We start from the raw sequence: 16,928 nt of genomic DNA, 5'->3' as shown, positions 1-16,928 counted from the left end.
TCTCAGCTCATTGCAACCTCCACCTCCTGGCTTCAAGAGATTCTCCTGCCTCAGCCTCCTGAGTAGCTGGGATTACAGGCATGTACCACCACGCTTGGCTAATTTTTGTGTTTTTTAGTAGAGACAGGGGTTTTACCATGTTGGCCAGGCTGGTCTCAAACTCCCAACCTCAGGTGATCCACCCTTTTTGGCTTCCCAAAGTGCTGGGATTACAGGCGTGAGCCACTGCGCCCAGCCTGCCTTTTTCAAGTAGTCATATGTCTTGGAGAGTATTCTAATCAGAATGAAAAACAGCTGAGCCATTCTGTTTACTCATACAGTGACCCAGCCATCTACTAGTCGTTCCCCTATTGATGACCATTCAGGGTGTTCCCTATTGTTGTGACTACATACGGTGTTGCAAAGATTATCTTTGAACATATTCGTTTCCCACATGTATGAGTATCTTGGAAAGAAACATATTTCCGGATGTGGAGTTGATGGGTCAAAGAGTGAGTACATTTTAAATTCTGTTAGGTGCTACTTTATTTTTTATTAATTAATTAATTAATAATATTGAGACAGGATCTCATTCTGTTGCCCAGGCTGGAGTGCAGTGGTGCAGTCATGCCTTACTGCAGCCTTGACCTCCTGGGCTCAAGTGATCCTCCCACCTCAGTCTCCTGAGTAGCTGGGACTATAGTCGTGCACCACCAAGCCCCACCAGTTCCTTTTAATTGTTGTTATTTTTTTTAGACATGGGGTCTCACTATGTTGCTCAAGCTGGCCTCAAACTCCTGGGCTTGAGTGATCCTCCTACCTCAGCCTCCCAAAATGCTGAGATTACAGGCGTGAGCCAACACACCCAGCCTTAGGTGCTACTTTAGAAAAGTAGCCTGCCTGTCCTAGGCAGGGCGCAGTGGCTCACACCTGTAATCCCAGCACTTTGGGAGGTCGAGGCGGACAGATTACGAGGTTAGGAGTTCGAGACCAGTCTGGCCAACATGGTGAAACTCCGTCTCTACTGAAGATACAAAAATTAGCGGGGTGGGGGGTGGTGGGCACCTGTAATCCCATCTACTTGGGAGGCTGAGGCAGGAGAATTGCTTGAACCCGGGAGGCAGAGGTTGCAGTGAGCTGAGATCGCACCATTGCGCTCTAGCCTGAATGAAGCTCTGTGCCTCCACCCCCCAAAAAAATGTCCCTAGCTGGGCATGCTGGCCCATACCTATAATCCCAGCACTTTGGGAGGCTGAGGCAGGCAGGTCCCTTGAGGCCAGGAGTTTGAGACCAGCCTGGCCAACATGGTGAAAACTTGTCTCTACTAAAAGTACAAAAATTAGCCAGGCATAGTGGCACACGCCTATGATCCCAGCTACTTGGATGGCTGAAACTTGAGAATTGCTTGAGCCCAGGAGATGGAGGTTGCAGTGAGCTGAGATCGCACCAGTGCACTCTAGCCTGGGTGACAGAGCAAGACTCTGTCTCAAATATAATGCAACATGATGTCCATGGTCCAGGTGAGGCTGGGCTAGGAGGTCCGAGGTCAGGGTAGGTCTGACCCCTCTGGGTGGTCGTCAGTGTCCCACAGCACTGAGCCTACCACGGAGGAGGTGCTAGGGGAATATTCCCGAGGGAATTTAGGGAGATGGGAATTAATTTGATGTGCAGGAGGCAGGGGTCTTTGGGTAGGTGAGATAATTGAAAGGGAAAAAATTATTTTGTTTTTTGAGACAGAGTCTCGCTCTGTCACCCAGGCCGGAGTGCAGTGGCACAATCTTGGCTCACTGCAACCTCTGCCTCCCGGGTTCATGCCATTCTCCTGCCTCAGCCTCCCGAGTAACTGGGACTACAGACGCCCGCCACCATGCCTGGCTAAGTTTTTGTATTTTTAGTAGAGACGGGGTTTCACCGTGTTAGCCAGGATGGTCTCGATCTCCTGACCTCATGATCCACCCGCCTCGGTCTCCCAAAAGTGCTGGGATTACAGGCGTGAGCCACCGCGCCCAGTTTTTCTTTCTTTTCTTTTTTTTTTTTTTTTTAAAGAAAAATGGAGGCTGAGAGTCCAGAAAAGACCTGGCGGTGTGAAGGAGGTCAGGGAATTAAGAGACTGGCCCGGCTGGAGTAGAGAATGGATGTGTGGTAATAGAGGGAGGCTTAGATCATGGAGACGTGCAGGGGTTGAGGTGAGGTTGGGGCCCTCTAGAGCCATAGAGGCTGGGGCCCTCTAGAGGCTGGAGGAACAGCAGGCTGGATAGAGGGACATTCCTGCCCCAGAGGGAAGGCCCTCTGTCCTGGGATCCTCCTTCCCCTTCCTCCACAGGCCTTTGTGTGAAGCTTCTCCTCGGCAGTGGGTGCAGGGTACTTCCTGAGGGTATCACCATGCAGGTGCCAGACTCCGTGGGGAGTTGTAAGGGATGTGACAAGGATGGTAGCTCAGAAAAGGCGAGCATAGGTGCTTAGAGATAGTGGAGGCTCATTAGAGGTCAAGAGCAGTGGTTCCCAGTGCTTTGGGAGGCCAAGGAGGAAGGATCGCTTGAGCCCTAGAGTTTGAGACGAGCCTGGGCAACATAGTGAGACCCCATCTCTAAAAAAGAATGTTTAAAAATCAATTTTATGGCCGGGCACGGTGGCTCACGCCTGTAATCCCAGCACTTTGGGAGGCCAAGGCGGACAGATCACAAGGTCAGGAGATTGAGACCATCCTGGCTAGCACAGTGAAACCCCGTCTCTACTAAAAATACAAAAAAAAGAAAATTAGCCAGGCATGGTGGTGGGCACCTGTAGTCCCAGCTGTTCAGGAGGCTGAGGTAGGAGAATGGCGTGAACCTGGGGTGCGGAGCTTGCAGTGAGCCGAGTTTGTGCCACTGCACTCCAGCCTGGGCAACAGAGCGAGACTCCGTCTCAAAAAAAAAAGAAAAAATCAATTTTATGAAGGTGTCTGAGAGAGAGCAGTGACTCAGAGTTTGAGTGGAGAAGTGCTCAGAAGCCATGGCTTCTTTCTGGGGGCGTGGTCCCACAGGGGCCCACGGCGTCTCCCAGGCACAGGGACCCGAGTGGGACCTCAGCAGGTGGGTGGAGTGCTGGGAGTGGAGGGGGCTGAGGGGCTTTCTTTCCTTTACCCCCTTATGGCTGCAGTGAGCTATGATCGCACCACTGCACTCCAGCCTGGGTGACAGAGTGAGACCTTGTCTCAAAAAAAGAAAAAGAAGGCCAGGTGTGGTGGTTCACACCTGTAATCCCAGCACTTTGGGAGACCAAGGTGGGAAGATGGCTAGAGCTCAGGAGTTCAAGACCAGCCTGGGCAACATGGCGAAACCCTGTCTCTACAAAGTGTACAAAAATTGGCTGGGTGTGGTGGCAGGTGCCTGTAATTCCAGCTGCTCGAGAGGCTGAGGCATGAGAATCACTTGAACCTGGGAGGTGGAGGTTTCTGTGAGCTGAGATTGTGCCACTGCACTCCAGCCTAGGCAATGGAGTGAGACTCTATCTCAACAACAACAACCAAAAAAAGAAAAAAAGATTTAGAGGCTAGGTGTGGTGGCTCACCCCTATAATCCTAGTGCTTTGGGAGGGCCGAGGTGGGCGGATCACCTGAAGTCAGGAGTTCAAGACCAGCCTGGCCAACATGGTGAAACCCCGTCTCTACTAAAATACAAAAATTAAGGCAGGGCGCGGTGGCTCAAGCCTGTAATCCCCGCACTTTGGGAGGCCGAGACGGGCGGATCACGAGGTCAGGAGATCGAGACCATGCTGGCTAACACGGTGAAACCCCGTCTCTACTAAAAAATACAAAAAATTAGCCGGGCGAGGTGGCGGGCGCCTGTAGTCTCAGCCACTCGGGAGGCTGAGGCAGGAGAATGGCGTAAACCCGAGAGGCGGAGCTTGCAGTGAGCTGAGATCCAGCCACTGCACTCCAGCCTGGGCGACAGAGCAAGACTCCATCTCAAAAAAAAAAAATACAAAAATTAGGTAGGCATGATGGTGGGTGCCTGTAATCCCAGCTACTTGGGAGGCTGAAACAGGAGAATTGCTTGAACCTGGGAGACGGTGGTTGCGGTGACCCAAGATTGTACCACTGCACTCCAGCCTGGATGGCTGAGCGAGACTCCGTCTCAAGAAAAAATATATATATATAGAAAGGAGAGGCCGGGCGCGGTGGCTCAAGCCTGTAATCCCAGCACTTTGGGAGGCCGAGACGGGTGGATCACGAGGTCAGGAGATCGAGACCATCCTGGCTAACCCGGTGAAACCCCGTCTCTACTAAAAAATACAAAAAACTAGCCGGGCGAGGTGGCGGGCGCCTGTAGTCCCAGCTACTCGGGAGGCTGAGGCAGGAGAATGGCGTAAACCCGGGAGGCGGAGCTTGCAGTGAGCTGAGATCCGGCCACTGCACTCCAGCCTGGGCGACAGAGCAAGACTCCGTCTCAAAAAAAAAAAAAAAAAAAAAAAAAGGAGAGTTAGGGAGTCCATGAAAAATCTCTGGCCAGCCCTCCTGAAGCACTAGACAGGGGAACAAGTCAGACTTTGCAGGAAAATCTGGGAAGTCAGGCATATCCAACTATCAGAGTCATGAAAGGCTGTTGCCTCTGCATCTGGTGTTGAGCCCGAGGTCCCTGGTGGTTAGCAGGGCAGAAAATTGAGAAGAGATAAACAGGAGTGTGGGGGAAACAAGGCCCTGAACATTTGCATCTGTCTCACCCTTCAGGGCAGAGCGAGAGCACATGGGAACCCCCTAACACATCTACATCTGTCTCTTGCCACATCTAAATAGAGCAACCGTCCAAGAAAAATACCATGCTCGACTTCTTTCTTCCAGTTTTCATGCAACTTTCTCTTTTGGCCAACTCTAACTCAGAACCATATGGGGAAGGGTTTTGTTTTGTTTTTTGTTTTTTTCTAGACTCTATTGCCCAGGCTCTGGAGTGCAGTGGTGAAAGCTCAGCTCACTGCAACCTCCGCCTCCCAAGTTCAAGCGATTCTCCTGCCTCAGCCTCCCAAGTAGCTGGGATTACAGGTGCCCGCCACCACGCTTGGCTTTTTTGTATTTTTAGTAGAGACAGGGTTTCACCGTGGTCTTGAACTCCTGACCTCAGGTGATCCACCTGTCTCAGCCTCCCAAAGTTCTGGGATTGCAGATGTGAGCCACCGCACCTGGCCACCTTCATCACTTTCTTTCTTTCTTTTTCTTTTTTTTTTTGAGATGGAATCTCACTCTGTCACCCAGGCTGGAGAGCAGTGGTGTGATCTCAGCTCACTGCAAGCTCCGCCTCCCGGGTTCACACTATTCTGCTGCCTCGGCCTCCCGAGTAGCTGGAACTACAGGCGTCCGCCATCACGCCTGGCTAATTTTTTGTATTTTTAGTAGAGACAGGGTTTCACCGTGTTAGCCACGATGGGGATGGTCTCGATCTCCTGACCTCGTGATCCGCCCGCCTCGGGCTCCCAAAGTGCTGGGATTACAGGCGTGAACCACCGCCCCCGGCCACCTTCATCACTTTCAATATGTCGTGCCACTCTATCCTAGCCTGTGAGGTTTCTACTGAAGAGTCTGCTGCCAGACGTATTGGAGCTCCATTGTAGGTTTGTTTTTGTTTTTGGGACACAGTCTCACTCAGTCACCCAGGCTAAAGCACAGTGACGAAATCTCAGCTCACTGCAACCTCCACCTCCCAGGTTCAAGCGATTCTTGTGCCTCAGCCTCCTCCTGAGTAGTTGGGATTACAGGCGTGAGCCACTGCGCCTGGCCTCATGCCTGGCTAAACTTTTTGTATTTTTGGTAGAGACAGGATTTCACCATGTTGCCCAGACTGGTCTCTAACTCCTGGCCTCAAGTGATTCACCCACCTCAGCCTCCCTAAATGCTGGGGATTACAGACGTGAGCCACTGCACATGGCCTCCATTGTATGTTATTTGTTACTTTTCTCTTGCTGCTTTTAGGACCTTTAGGGATAACCTGATCTTTGGGAGTTTGATTATTAAATGCCTTGAAGGTAGTCTTTGGGTTAAATTTGCCTAGTGTTCTATAACCTTTTTGTATTTGAATATTGATATCTTTTTCTAGGTTTGGAAAGTTCTCTGTTATTATCCCACTTAATAAACTTTCTGTTTCAATCTCTCTACTTTAGGGCCAATAAAACTCTTAGATTTTTACCTTTTGTGGCTATTTTCCAGATCTTGTAGGTGTGCCTTTATTCTTTTTTTTTTTTTTTTTTTTTTTTTTGAGATGGAGTCTTGCTCCGTTGCCAGACTACAGTGGCACAATCTTGGCTCACTGCAATCTCTGCCTCCCAGGTTCAAGCAATTCCCCTGCCTCAGCCTCCCAAGTAGCTGGGATTATAGGCGCCTGCCACCATGCCTAGCTAATTTCTTGTATTTTAGTAGAGATGGGGTTTCACCATGTTGGCCAGGATGTTCTCAAACTCCTGACCTCATGATCCGCCCACCTCAGCCTCCCAAAGTGCTGGGATTACGGGCGTGAACCACTGCACCTGGCCCTTATTCTTTATTTTTTATTTTGTCTCCTCTGACTGTGTCTTGCTCTCCTCTCCTCTCCTCCTCTCCTCCTCTCCTCTTTTTGAGACAGAGTGAGACTCTGTCGACCAGGCTGGAGTGCAGTGGTGCAATCTTGGCTCACTGCAACCTCTGCCTCCCAGTTTCAAGCAATTCTAGTGCCTCAGCCTCCTGAGTAGCTGGGATTACAGGCATACCCCACCACACCCGGCTAATTTTTGTATTTTTAGTAGAGACGGGATTTCACTATGTTGGCCAAGCTGGTCTCAAACTCCTGACCTCAGGTGATCCTACCACCTCAGCCTTTCAAAGTGCTGGGATTACAGGTATGAGCCACTGTACCCAGCCTGACTGCGTATTTTCAAATAGCCTGTCTTTGAGCTCACCAATTCTTCAGGTTGATCAATTCTACTGTTCAGAGACTGATGCATTCTTCAGTGTGTCAGTTGAATTTTTTCTGCTTAATTTTTTTTTTTTTTTTTTGAGATGGAGTCTCGCTCCATCGCCCAGGCTGGAGTGCAGTGACACAATCTCAGCTCACTGCAAGCTCCACCTCCCGGTTTCACACCATTCTCCTGCCTCAGCCTCCTGAGTAGCTGGGGCTACAGGTGCCCACCCCCACGCCCAGCTAATTTTTTTTTGTATTTTTAGTAGAGACGGGGTTTCACCGTGTTAACCAGGATGGTCTCAATCTCCTGACCTCGTGATCCACCCGCCTCAGCCTCCCAAAGTGCTGGGATTACAGGCGTGAGCCACCGCGCCTGGCCCCTTTCTGCTTAATTTTTTAAAATTATTTCAATCTCTTTGATTAATTTATCCAATAGGATTCTGAATCCCTTCTTTGTGCTATCTTGAATTTCATTGAGCTTCCTCAAAACAGCTGTTTTGAATTCTCTATCTGAAAGGTCACATAGCTGTGTCACAGTGGGGTTGGTCACTGGAGGCTTGTTTAGCTCACTTGGTGAGGTCATGTTTTCCTGCATGGTGTCAATGCTTGTGGATGTTCGTCAATGGCTGGGCATTGAATTGACGAGTTCAGTGTTTATTGTAGTCTTTGTAGTCTTGGCTCATTTGAACCCATCCTTCTTGAGAAGGCTTTCCAGGTATTTAAAGGAAATAGAGTATTGTGATCTAAACTTTTGGTCACTGCAGCTGTATCTGCATTAGGGGGCACCCCAGGCTCAGTAACGCTGTGATTCTTGCAGAATCTTAAGAGGTACTGGCCAGGCGCAGTGGCTCACGCCTGTAATCCCAGCACTTTGGGCAGCCGAGGCAGGCAGATTATCTGAGGTCGGGAGTTTGAGACCAGCCTGGCCAACATGGTGAAACCCCGTCTCTACCAAAAAAACAAAAATTCGCCGGACGTAGGGGCGGGCACCTGTAGTCCCAGCTATTTGGGAGGCTGAGTTGGGAGAGTCACTTGTGCATGGGAGGTGGAGGTTGCAGTGAGTGGAGACTGCAGCACTGCATTCCAGCCTGGGTGACAGAGTAAGACCCTGTCTCAAAAAAAAAAAAAAAAAAAAAAAAAAAAAAAGGGAATCTTAGAGGTACTGTCGCGGTGGTCTTGGGTGAGATTCAGGAGAATTCCCTAAATTACCAGGCAGAAACTCTTCTCTTCCCTTACTTTCTCCAAACAAACACAGTCTCTCTCTCTCTCTGCAGAACTGCCTGGAGCTGCTGGAGGGGAGACACAAGTACCCTTGTGGCCACCACCACTGGGACTGCACTGGGTCAGACCCAAAGCCAACACACCACTGGGTCTCACCCAGGGCCTGTGGCAGCCACTACCTGGCTTCCGCCAATGTTCATACAAGGCCCAGGGACTCTTCGGCCAGCAGGTGGTGAAGCCAGCCAGGCTTGTGTCCTTCCCTTCAGGGTGGTGAGCTCCCTCTTGGCCCAGGGCATGTCCAGAAATGCCATATGGGAACCAGGGCACGGAGACAGAAACCTTAGGAATCTACCTGGTGCTCTATTCTGTGGCTGAGCTGGCACCCAAGCTACGAGAAAAAGTCTTTCCCACTCGATATGGCTTGACTGTGTCCCCACCCAAATCTCATCTTGTACTGTAGCTCCCATAATTCCCCCATGTTATAGGAGGGACCTGGTGGGAGATACCTGAATCATGGGGGCAATTTCCCCCATATTGTTTTTGTGGTAATGAATAAGCCTCATGAGATCTGATGGCTTTATAAGGGAAAACCCCTTTGACTTGGTTCTCATTCTGTCTTGCCTGCCACCGTGTAAGACATGCCTTTCAGCTTCTGCCGTGATTGTGAGGCCTCCCCAGCCACGTGGAACTGGGAGTTCATTGAGCCTCTTTTTCTTTATAAATTAGCCAGTCTCAGGTATATCTTTATCAGCAGCGTGAAAACGGACTAATACACTATTCTTCCCTCACCTTTCCTCACACAGGAGTCTCTCTCTGTGGCCACCACTGCTCCAGGCCCATGGCGGGTACTGCCTGGCTACTGCTGATGTTCACTCAAGGCCCAAGCCCTCCTCAGTCAGCTTGTGGTGAATGCTGCCAGGCCTGGGTCTTTTTCTTCAGGGAAGAGGGATCCCCTCTGGCCCAGGGCAGATCCAGGAATGCTGTCCAAGAGCCAAGACCTCGATTGGGGATGCCAGCAGCCACTTGGTGCTCTACCCCACTGTGGCCAAGCTGGTGCCCAAGATGCAAGACAAAGTCTCCTTTACTCTTTCCTCTCCTTTCCTCAAGCAGGCGTCTTTCCCCAGGACCACCGCAGCTGGGAATGCACTGGTCACACCTGAAATCAGCACGGCCCTGCGTCTAACCCAAGGCCTGAAGCGAGTACTGTCTGGCAAACCACTGGTGTTTATTCAAGGTCCAAGAGATCTTTAGTCAGCAAGTAATGAATCCTGCCAGGACTGGGTCCTTCCTTTCAAGACAGTGGCTTCCCTTCTGGCCCAGGGTGTGTCTAGAAATGTCATCCAGGATTTAGGGCCTGGAATGGGGGCCTCAGGACTCTGCCTGATGCCCTGTCGTCCTGTGGCTGAGCTGGTATCCAAGTTGCAAAACAAAGACCTCTTGACTTTTCCCTCTCCTCGCCTCAAGCAGAAGGAAGGAGTCTCTCCTGGAACTGTAAGCTATACTGCCTGGGGTTTGGGGCTTGGGGGCTCAAGCACTCCCTTGGCTCCTCAGCCAATGTCTCACTGGACCTCATGTCCTCCAGGTCCACTTGTTCTGAGCCCAGCAAGGCACCAGGACTTGCCCAGGAATTGCAGTTTTTGTGACCTGATTGCCTTTCTTATTTGTTTGTTTATTTATTTATTTATGGAGTTTTGCTGTTGCCCAGGCCGGAGTGCAGTAGCATGCTCTCGGCTCACTGCAACCTCTGCCTCCTGGGTTCAAGCGATTCTCTTGCCTCAGCCCCCTGAGTAGCTGGGATTACAGGTGTGCACCACCACACCCAGCTAATTTTTGTATTTTTAGTAGAGACGGGGTTTCACCGTGTTGGTCAGGCTGGTCTCGAACTTCTGACCTTGTGATCCACCCACCTCAGTCTCCCAAAGTGCTGGGATTACAGGCATGAGCCACCGCACCTGGCCTCAAGTTTATTTAGGGTCCCAGAGCACTTTGGCCCACAGTGGCTAGGCACGCCGGAACTCAGGTTCCCACCGATAGAATGGATTTTCCTCTGTCTAATGCTTATTTAAATTCTCCCTCTATGGGTGGTGTCTGATTTCTGCCCCTTGTTGCTTTCCACTGTAATAGAACAGCACTGAGATCCAATGCAAAGCTCCAATCAATCACTGAGCTCTCCCTACCCCAAATGCACAGATTCTCTCTCCTTGCCATCTGACCACTGCCAGGAGATGTGGGAGGGATGGCACCTCACCCCAAAAGCCCACTGGCTTAAAATAGCAGTCCCATCCCAAGAGCTCAAACCACTCCAAAAGCTCATTGGCTTAAAATAGCAGTCTAATATTACCTCTCATGGTTCAATGGGTTAAGAGAGTTTAACCAGCTGAACCAGCGGATTCCTTTTTTTTTTTTTTTTTTTTGAGATGGAGTCTCACTGTGTCGCCCAGGCTGGAGTGCAGTGGCGGGATCTTGGCTCACTGCAATCTCTGCCTCCCTGGTTCAAGCAATTCTCCTGCCTCAGCCTCCCTACTAGCTGGGATTACAGGCACCCGCCACCACATCCAGCTGATTTTTGTTTTGCCTTTTTTTTTTTTTTTTTTTTTTTTTGGAGTTTTGCTCTTGTTGTCCAGGCTGGAGTGCAATGGTGCGATCTCGGTTCACTGCAACCTCTGCCTCCTGAGTTCAAGCGATTCTCGTGCCTCAGCCTCCCGAGTAGTTGGGATTACAGGCATGCATCACCACGCCCGGTGAAATTTTTGTATTTTGAGTAGAGACAGAGTTTCTTCATGTTTGCTAGGCTGGTCTTGAACTCCTGACCTCACGTAATCCACCCGCCTTGGCCTCCCAAAGTGCTAGGATTACAGGTGTGAGCTGCCATGCTTGGCCAAAAACAATAGATTTATATCTAACCATACTAATAATTGCATTGACTCTAAATTATATAAACACCCAATTATAAGACAGAGATTTCAGACTGAATGAAAAAGCATGACCCCACTCTATGCTGCCCACAAGAATTTTTTTTTTTTTTTGTGAGATGGAGTCTTGCACTGTTGCCCAGGCTGGAGTGCAGTGGCGTGATCTCGGCTCACTGCAACCTCCACCTCCTGGGTTCAAGCGATTCTCCTGCCTTAGCCTTCCAAGTAGCTGGGATTACAGGCGCCCACCACCACACCCAGCTAATTTTTTGTATTTTTAGTAGAGATGAGGTTTCACTATGTTGGCCAAGCTGGTCTCGAACGCCTGACCTTGTGATCCACCCACCTCGGCCTCCCAAAGTGTAGGGATTACAGGCGTGAACCACCACGCCTGGCCAAAATGCACTTTAAATAGAAAGATGTTCTGTACAAAAGTTAACTCAAAATGAACCACATCACTAAATGCAAAACTTAAAACTATAATATTTCTAGAAGGAAACATAGGAGAAAATCTTTGTGACCCTAGATGATGCAAAAGTTCATTATATACAAAAGTTTATTGTGTACAAGCATGATCATAAGAGAAAACCTTGATAAATTAGACTCCATCAAAATTAAAAACTTCTGCTCTTCAACAAACATTATTAAGAGAATGAAAAGATAAGCCAAACAGTGGGAGAAAAATATTGGCAAATTGCATACTTGATAAACAACTAGTATCCAAATATTTCAAGAACTCTTAAAAGTCAATAGCTAGAAAACAAACAACCCAATTATTTTAAAAGGGCAAATGATTTGAATAAACACTTCACTAACGAAGATATGCAGATGAAAACAAGTACATAAAAAGCTGCTCAACATCACTAGTTCTTAGAGAAATGCAAATGAAAACCACAAGGTCATTCTCCACCTATTAGAGTGGTTATCATGGAGAAAAGAGGCAGGGTAATCACTTGAGGCCAGGAGTTTGAGACCAGCTTGGGCAACATACCGAGACACCGTCTCTACAAACATAATAAAAATTAGGGGCCAGGCGCAATGACTCACGCCTGTAATTCCAGCACTTTGGAAGGCTGAGGCAGGTGGATCACCTGAAGTCAGGAGTTCGAGACCAACCTGACCTATAGGGTTAAACCCCGTATCTAGTAAAATAAATAAATAAAATACAAAAAATTAGCCGGGCATGGTGGCACACACCTGTAATTCCAGCTATTAGGGAGGCTGAGGCAGGACAATCGCTTGAACCTGGGAGGTGGAGGTTGCAGTGAGTCAAAATCTCGTCATTGCACTCCAACTTGGGCTCCAAGAGTGAAATTATGTCTCAAAAAATAAAAAATAAAAAATAAAAAAATCGATTGGCTGGGCACAGTGGCTCACGCCTGTAATCCCAGCACTCTGGGAGGCTGAGGAGGGCAGATCAACTGAGGTTGGGAGTTCGCGACCTGACTGACCAACATGGAGATACCCCGTCTCTACTAAAAATACAAAATTAGCCGGGTGTGGTGGTGCATGCCTATAATCCCAGCTACTCAGGAGGCTGAGGCAGGAGAATCGCTTGAACCCAGAAGGCGGAGGTTGTGGTGAGCCAAGATTGCACCATTGTACTCCAGCCTGGGCAACAAGCGAAACTCTGTCTCTCTCTCTCTATATATATATATATTATTTTCATGTTTTTTTCCTGATTCATTTGGTCATTGTTCTCTTTTTCCACATTCTTTTGGATTAATCAAGTTTTTTTGTTTGTTTGTTTGTTTTTGAACCAGGATCTCACTCTTTTACCCAAGCTGAAGTGCAGTGGTGTGATCATGGCTCACTTCTGCCTTGAACTCCTGGACAAAAGTGATCCTCCTACCTCAGCCTCTCCAGTAGCTGAGACTATAGGCATGTGCCACCACACCTAGTTAATTTTTTTTTTTTTTTTTTTAATAGAGATGGTGTCTCATGTGCTGCCCAGGCTGGACTCGAACTCGTGGGCTCAAGTGATTCCTCCCGCCTTGGCCTCCCAAAGGGCTGGGATTACACACATGAGCCACTATGCCTGGCTGAATTAATCAGGTAATTTTTATGATTCTATTTTATCTCCTTTGTAGGTTTATTGGCTATAGTTCTTTGTTTTGTTATTTTATTTATTTATTTATTTGAGAGTTTCGCTCTTGTTGTCCAGGCTGAAGTGCAGTGGCACGACCTAGGCTCACTACAACCTCTGCCTCCTGGGTTCAAGGGATTCCCCTGCCTCACTTAGCCTCCAGAGTAGCTGGAATTATAGGCGCCCGTCACCATGTCCAGCTAATTTTTTGTATTTTTAGTAGAGATGGGGTTTCACCATGTTGGCCAGGCTGGTCTTGAACTCCTGATCTCAGATGATCCACCTGCCTCAACCTCCCAAAGTGCTGGGATGACAGGTATAGGCCACTGCACCCAGCTATTTTATTTTTTTGAGACAGAGTCTCACTCTGTCGCCCAGGCTGGAGAGCAGTGGCACAATGTCGGCTCACTACAACCTCTGCCTCCCAGGTTCAAGTGATTTTCCTGCCTTAGCCTCCTGAGTAGCTGGGACTACAGGCGCCTGCCACCACGCCCGACTAATTTTTGTATTTTTAGTAGAGATGGGGTTTCTCCATGTTGGCCAGGCTGGTCTTGAACTCCTGACCTAAGGTGATCCACCTGTCTCTGCCTCCCAAAGTGCTGGGATTACAGGCGTGAGCCACCATGCCTGGCCTGCTTTGTTTTTTTAATGGTCACTGTAGAGTTTATAGTCCACATCTTTAACTTCTTGCAGACTACATTCAAGTGCTACTGCACTCCACACTCCTGTGTGGGTGAGAGAGCGAGACTCTGTCTCAAAAAAACAAACTAGCTGGCCGTGGTAGCGCACACCTATAGTCTCAGCTACTTGGGAGGCTGAGTCACAAGAATTGCTTGAATCCAGGAGGTGGAGAGGTTGCGGAGAGCTGAGATTGCACCACTGCGCCCCAGCCTGGGAGACAGAGCGAGACTCCATCTCAAAAAATTTAAAAAAAAAAATTTTCCTAGTGCTACACATAGGAATGTGCAATGGCACACGCATACGCCTGCATGCACACACATGTGCTCAGGTACATATATGAGTGAGTAAAACCAGTGAAATCAGAAGAATAAGGTCTTAGAATTGAACTAATGTCAATGTCCTGTTTTGATGTTGTATTATAGTTATATAAGATATTAGCATCCTCTGGAGGCTGAGGCAGGAGAATGGCGTGAACCTAGCAGGCGGAGCCTGCAGTGAGCTGAGATAGCACGACTGCACTCCAGCCTGGATGACAGAGGAAGACTCCGCCTCAAAAAAAAAAAAAAAAATGTTAGCATCAGAGGTAAGTGGGCGAAGGGCAAACAAGACCACCATGGACTCTTTTTTTTTTTTTTTTTTTTTTTGAGATGGAATCTCGCTGGGTCACCCAGGCTGGAGTGCAGTGGCGAGATCTCGGCTTATCGCAACCTCCGCCTCCTGGATTCAAGCGATTCTCCTGCCTCAGCCTCCCGAATAGCTGCGATGACAGGTGCCTGCTACCATGCCCAGCTAATTTTTGTATTTTTAGTAGAGACAGGTTTTGCCATGTTGGCCAAGCTGCTCTTGAACTCCTGGCCTCAGGTGATCCACCCACCTTGGCCTCCCAAAGTACTGGGATTACGGGCGTGAGCCACCACGCCCAGCACCATGTACTCTTTTTGTAACTTCTTATGAATCTGTAACCTGTTAGAAATAAAAATAATCAGTTGGGTGCTGTGGACCATGCCTGTAATCCAGGCACTCTGGGAGGCCGAGGCGGGTGGATCATTTGAAGTCAGGACTTTGAGACCAGCCTGGCCAACATGGCAAAACCCTGTCTCTGCTAAAAATACAAAAATCAGCCGGATGTGGTGTCGGGCGTCTGTAATCCCAGCTACTCAGGAGGCTGAGGCAGGAGAATCGTTCAAACCTGGGAGGCGGAGGTTGCAGTGAGCCAAGATGCCGCCACTGCACTCCAGCCTGGGTGACGGAGTGAGATTCTGTCTCAATTAAAGAAAAAAAGAAAAATAATAATAATTTTACATTTTACAACTTTGTAATCATAAAAAGAATACAAACACAAAATGCTCAACTTTGTAATCATAAAAATCACAAAAAAGGAGATAGATGGAATATTAAAATTTTACTGAATTAAGCTAAAAGGCAGGAAAAAGGCCACTGAAGAAAAACAACAACAACAACAAAAACGGAAGGGACAAATGAAATGCCAGATGGTAAACTTACGCCCAATTATTTCCATAATCACAAATAAATGTAAAGAAATTCAGCACTCCATTAGGAGGTAGGGATTGGCAAACTGGATAAAAAGGCAAGATCTAGGCCGAGTGTGGTGGCTCATGCCTGTAATCCTAGCACTGTGGGAGGCTGAGGTGGGCAGATCACTGGAGGTCAGGAGTTCGAGACCAGCCTGGCCAACATAGTAAAACCCCATCTCTGCTGAAAACACAAAAATTAGCCTGTTGTGGTGGCGGGTGCCTGTAATCCCAGCTACTCAGGAGGCTGAGGCACGAGAAGTGCTTGAACCCAGGAGACGGAGGTTACAGTGAGCTGAGATCATACCACTGCACTCCAGCCTGGGCCACAGAAGAGACTCTGTCTCAAAACATAAATAAAATAAATAAATAAATAAATAAATAAATAAATAAATAAAAGGCAAGATCTATCTAGAAGGTTAAAATATTATGAAATATGTTTTGTGACCATAACAGAAATCAGTAATACAAAGATAACTCCAAAAAAACAAAAACCCTTGGCTGGGTGCGGTGGCTCATGCCTGTAATCCCAGCACTTGGAGGCCAAGGTGGGTGGATCACCTGATGAGGTCAGGAGTTCGAGACCAGCCTGACCAACAGGGTGAAACCCCATCTCTACTAAAAATACAAATATTAGCTGGGCGTGGTGGCGGGTGCCTGTAATCCCAGCTACTTGGGAGGCTGAGGCAGGAGAATCACTTGAATCCAGGAGGCAGAGGTTGCAGTGAGCTGAGGCTGTGCCTTTGCACTCCAGCCTAGGCAAAAAGAGCAAAACTCTGTCTCAGAAAAAAAAAAAAAAAACCACAAGTATTTGGAAAGTAAATAACCCAGAAGTCGAAGAAATCAAAAGAGAAAGTATAAACTACATAAAACTCAATGAAAAAAAAAATAACGTATCAAAATACATGACATGAGATAAAGTAATGCTTAGAAAGACATTGATAGATTTTTTTTTTTTTTTTTTTTTTTGAGATGGAGTCTCGCTCTGTCTCCCGGGCTGGAGTGCAGTGGCCGGATCTCAGCTCACTGCAAGCTCCGCCTCCCGGGTTTACCCCATTCTCCTGCTTCAGCCTCCCGAGTAGCTGGGACTACAGGCGCCCGCCACCTCGCCCGGCTAGTTTTTTTTTTGTATTTTTTAGTAGAGATGGGGTTTCACCGTGTTAGCCAGGATGGTCTTGATCTCCTGACCTCATGATCCGCCCGCCTCGGCCTCCCAAAGTGCTGGGATTACAGGCTTGAGCCACCACGCCCGGCCTGATAGATTTTTAAATGCTAAATTACAAAAGAGGAAAAGGAGGACTGGGGAGACAGTGGTCAAAGGATACAAATTTCAGTTAGGCAGGAGGAATAAGTTCAGGAGATATATTGCACAGTATGGTGAATACAGTTTTTGTTGTTGTTGTTGTTGTCTGTTTGAGATGTAGTCTCTCTGTGTCACCCAGGCTGGAGTGCAATGGCGCCATCTCGGCTCACTGCAACCTCCGCCTCCCGGGTTCAAGCCATTCTCCTGCCTCAGCCTCCTGAGTAACTGGGATTACAGGCGACCACCACCACACCCAGTTAATTTCTGTATTTTTAGTAGAGACAGGGTTTCACCATGTTGGCCAGGCTGGTC

At 48.4% G+C, this 16,928-nt stretch overlaps 1 protein-coding gene across 6 annotated transcripts in view; it reads left to right on the top strand.

Annotated features, from left to right (window-relative positions):
- BLOC1S3 (biogenesis of lysosomal organelles complex 1 subunit 3) overlaps positions 1–16,140 on the top strand; it is a 61,277-nt gene extending 45,137 nt beyond the window's left edge. For 4 of the 6 annotated variants that reach the window (XR_012093139.1, XR_012093140.1, XR_012093137.1 and 1 more), the window contains 2 exons: positions 8,156–9,593; positions 12,944–16,140. The gene's annotated coding sequence lies outside the window, so the exon portion shown is untranslated. The remainder of the gene's footprint in view (positions 1–8,155; positions 9,594–12,943) is intronic. The other 2 variants (XR_012093138.1, XR_005238321.2) reach the window with 2 other exon arrangements.
- Positions 16,141–16,928: the final 788 nt, after the last annotated feature.

The sequence above is a fragment of the Chlorocebus sabaeus genome, chromosome 6 (assembly GCF_047675955.1).
Source record: "Chlorocebus sabaeus isolate Y175 chromosome 6, mChlSab1.0.hap1, whole genome shotgun sequence".
NCBI classification, from domain to species: Eukaryota; Metazoa; Chordata; class Mammalia; order Primates; family Cercopithecidae; genus Chlorocebus; species Chlorocebus sabaeus.
The sequence above is the reverse complement of the archived record's forward strand: the minus strand, read 5'-3'. Positions and strand labels throughout refer to the sequence as shown.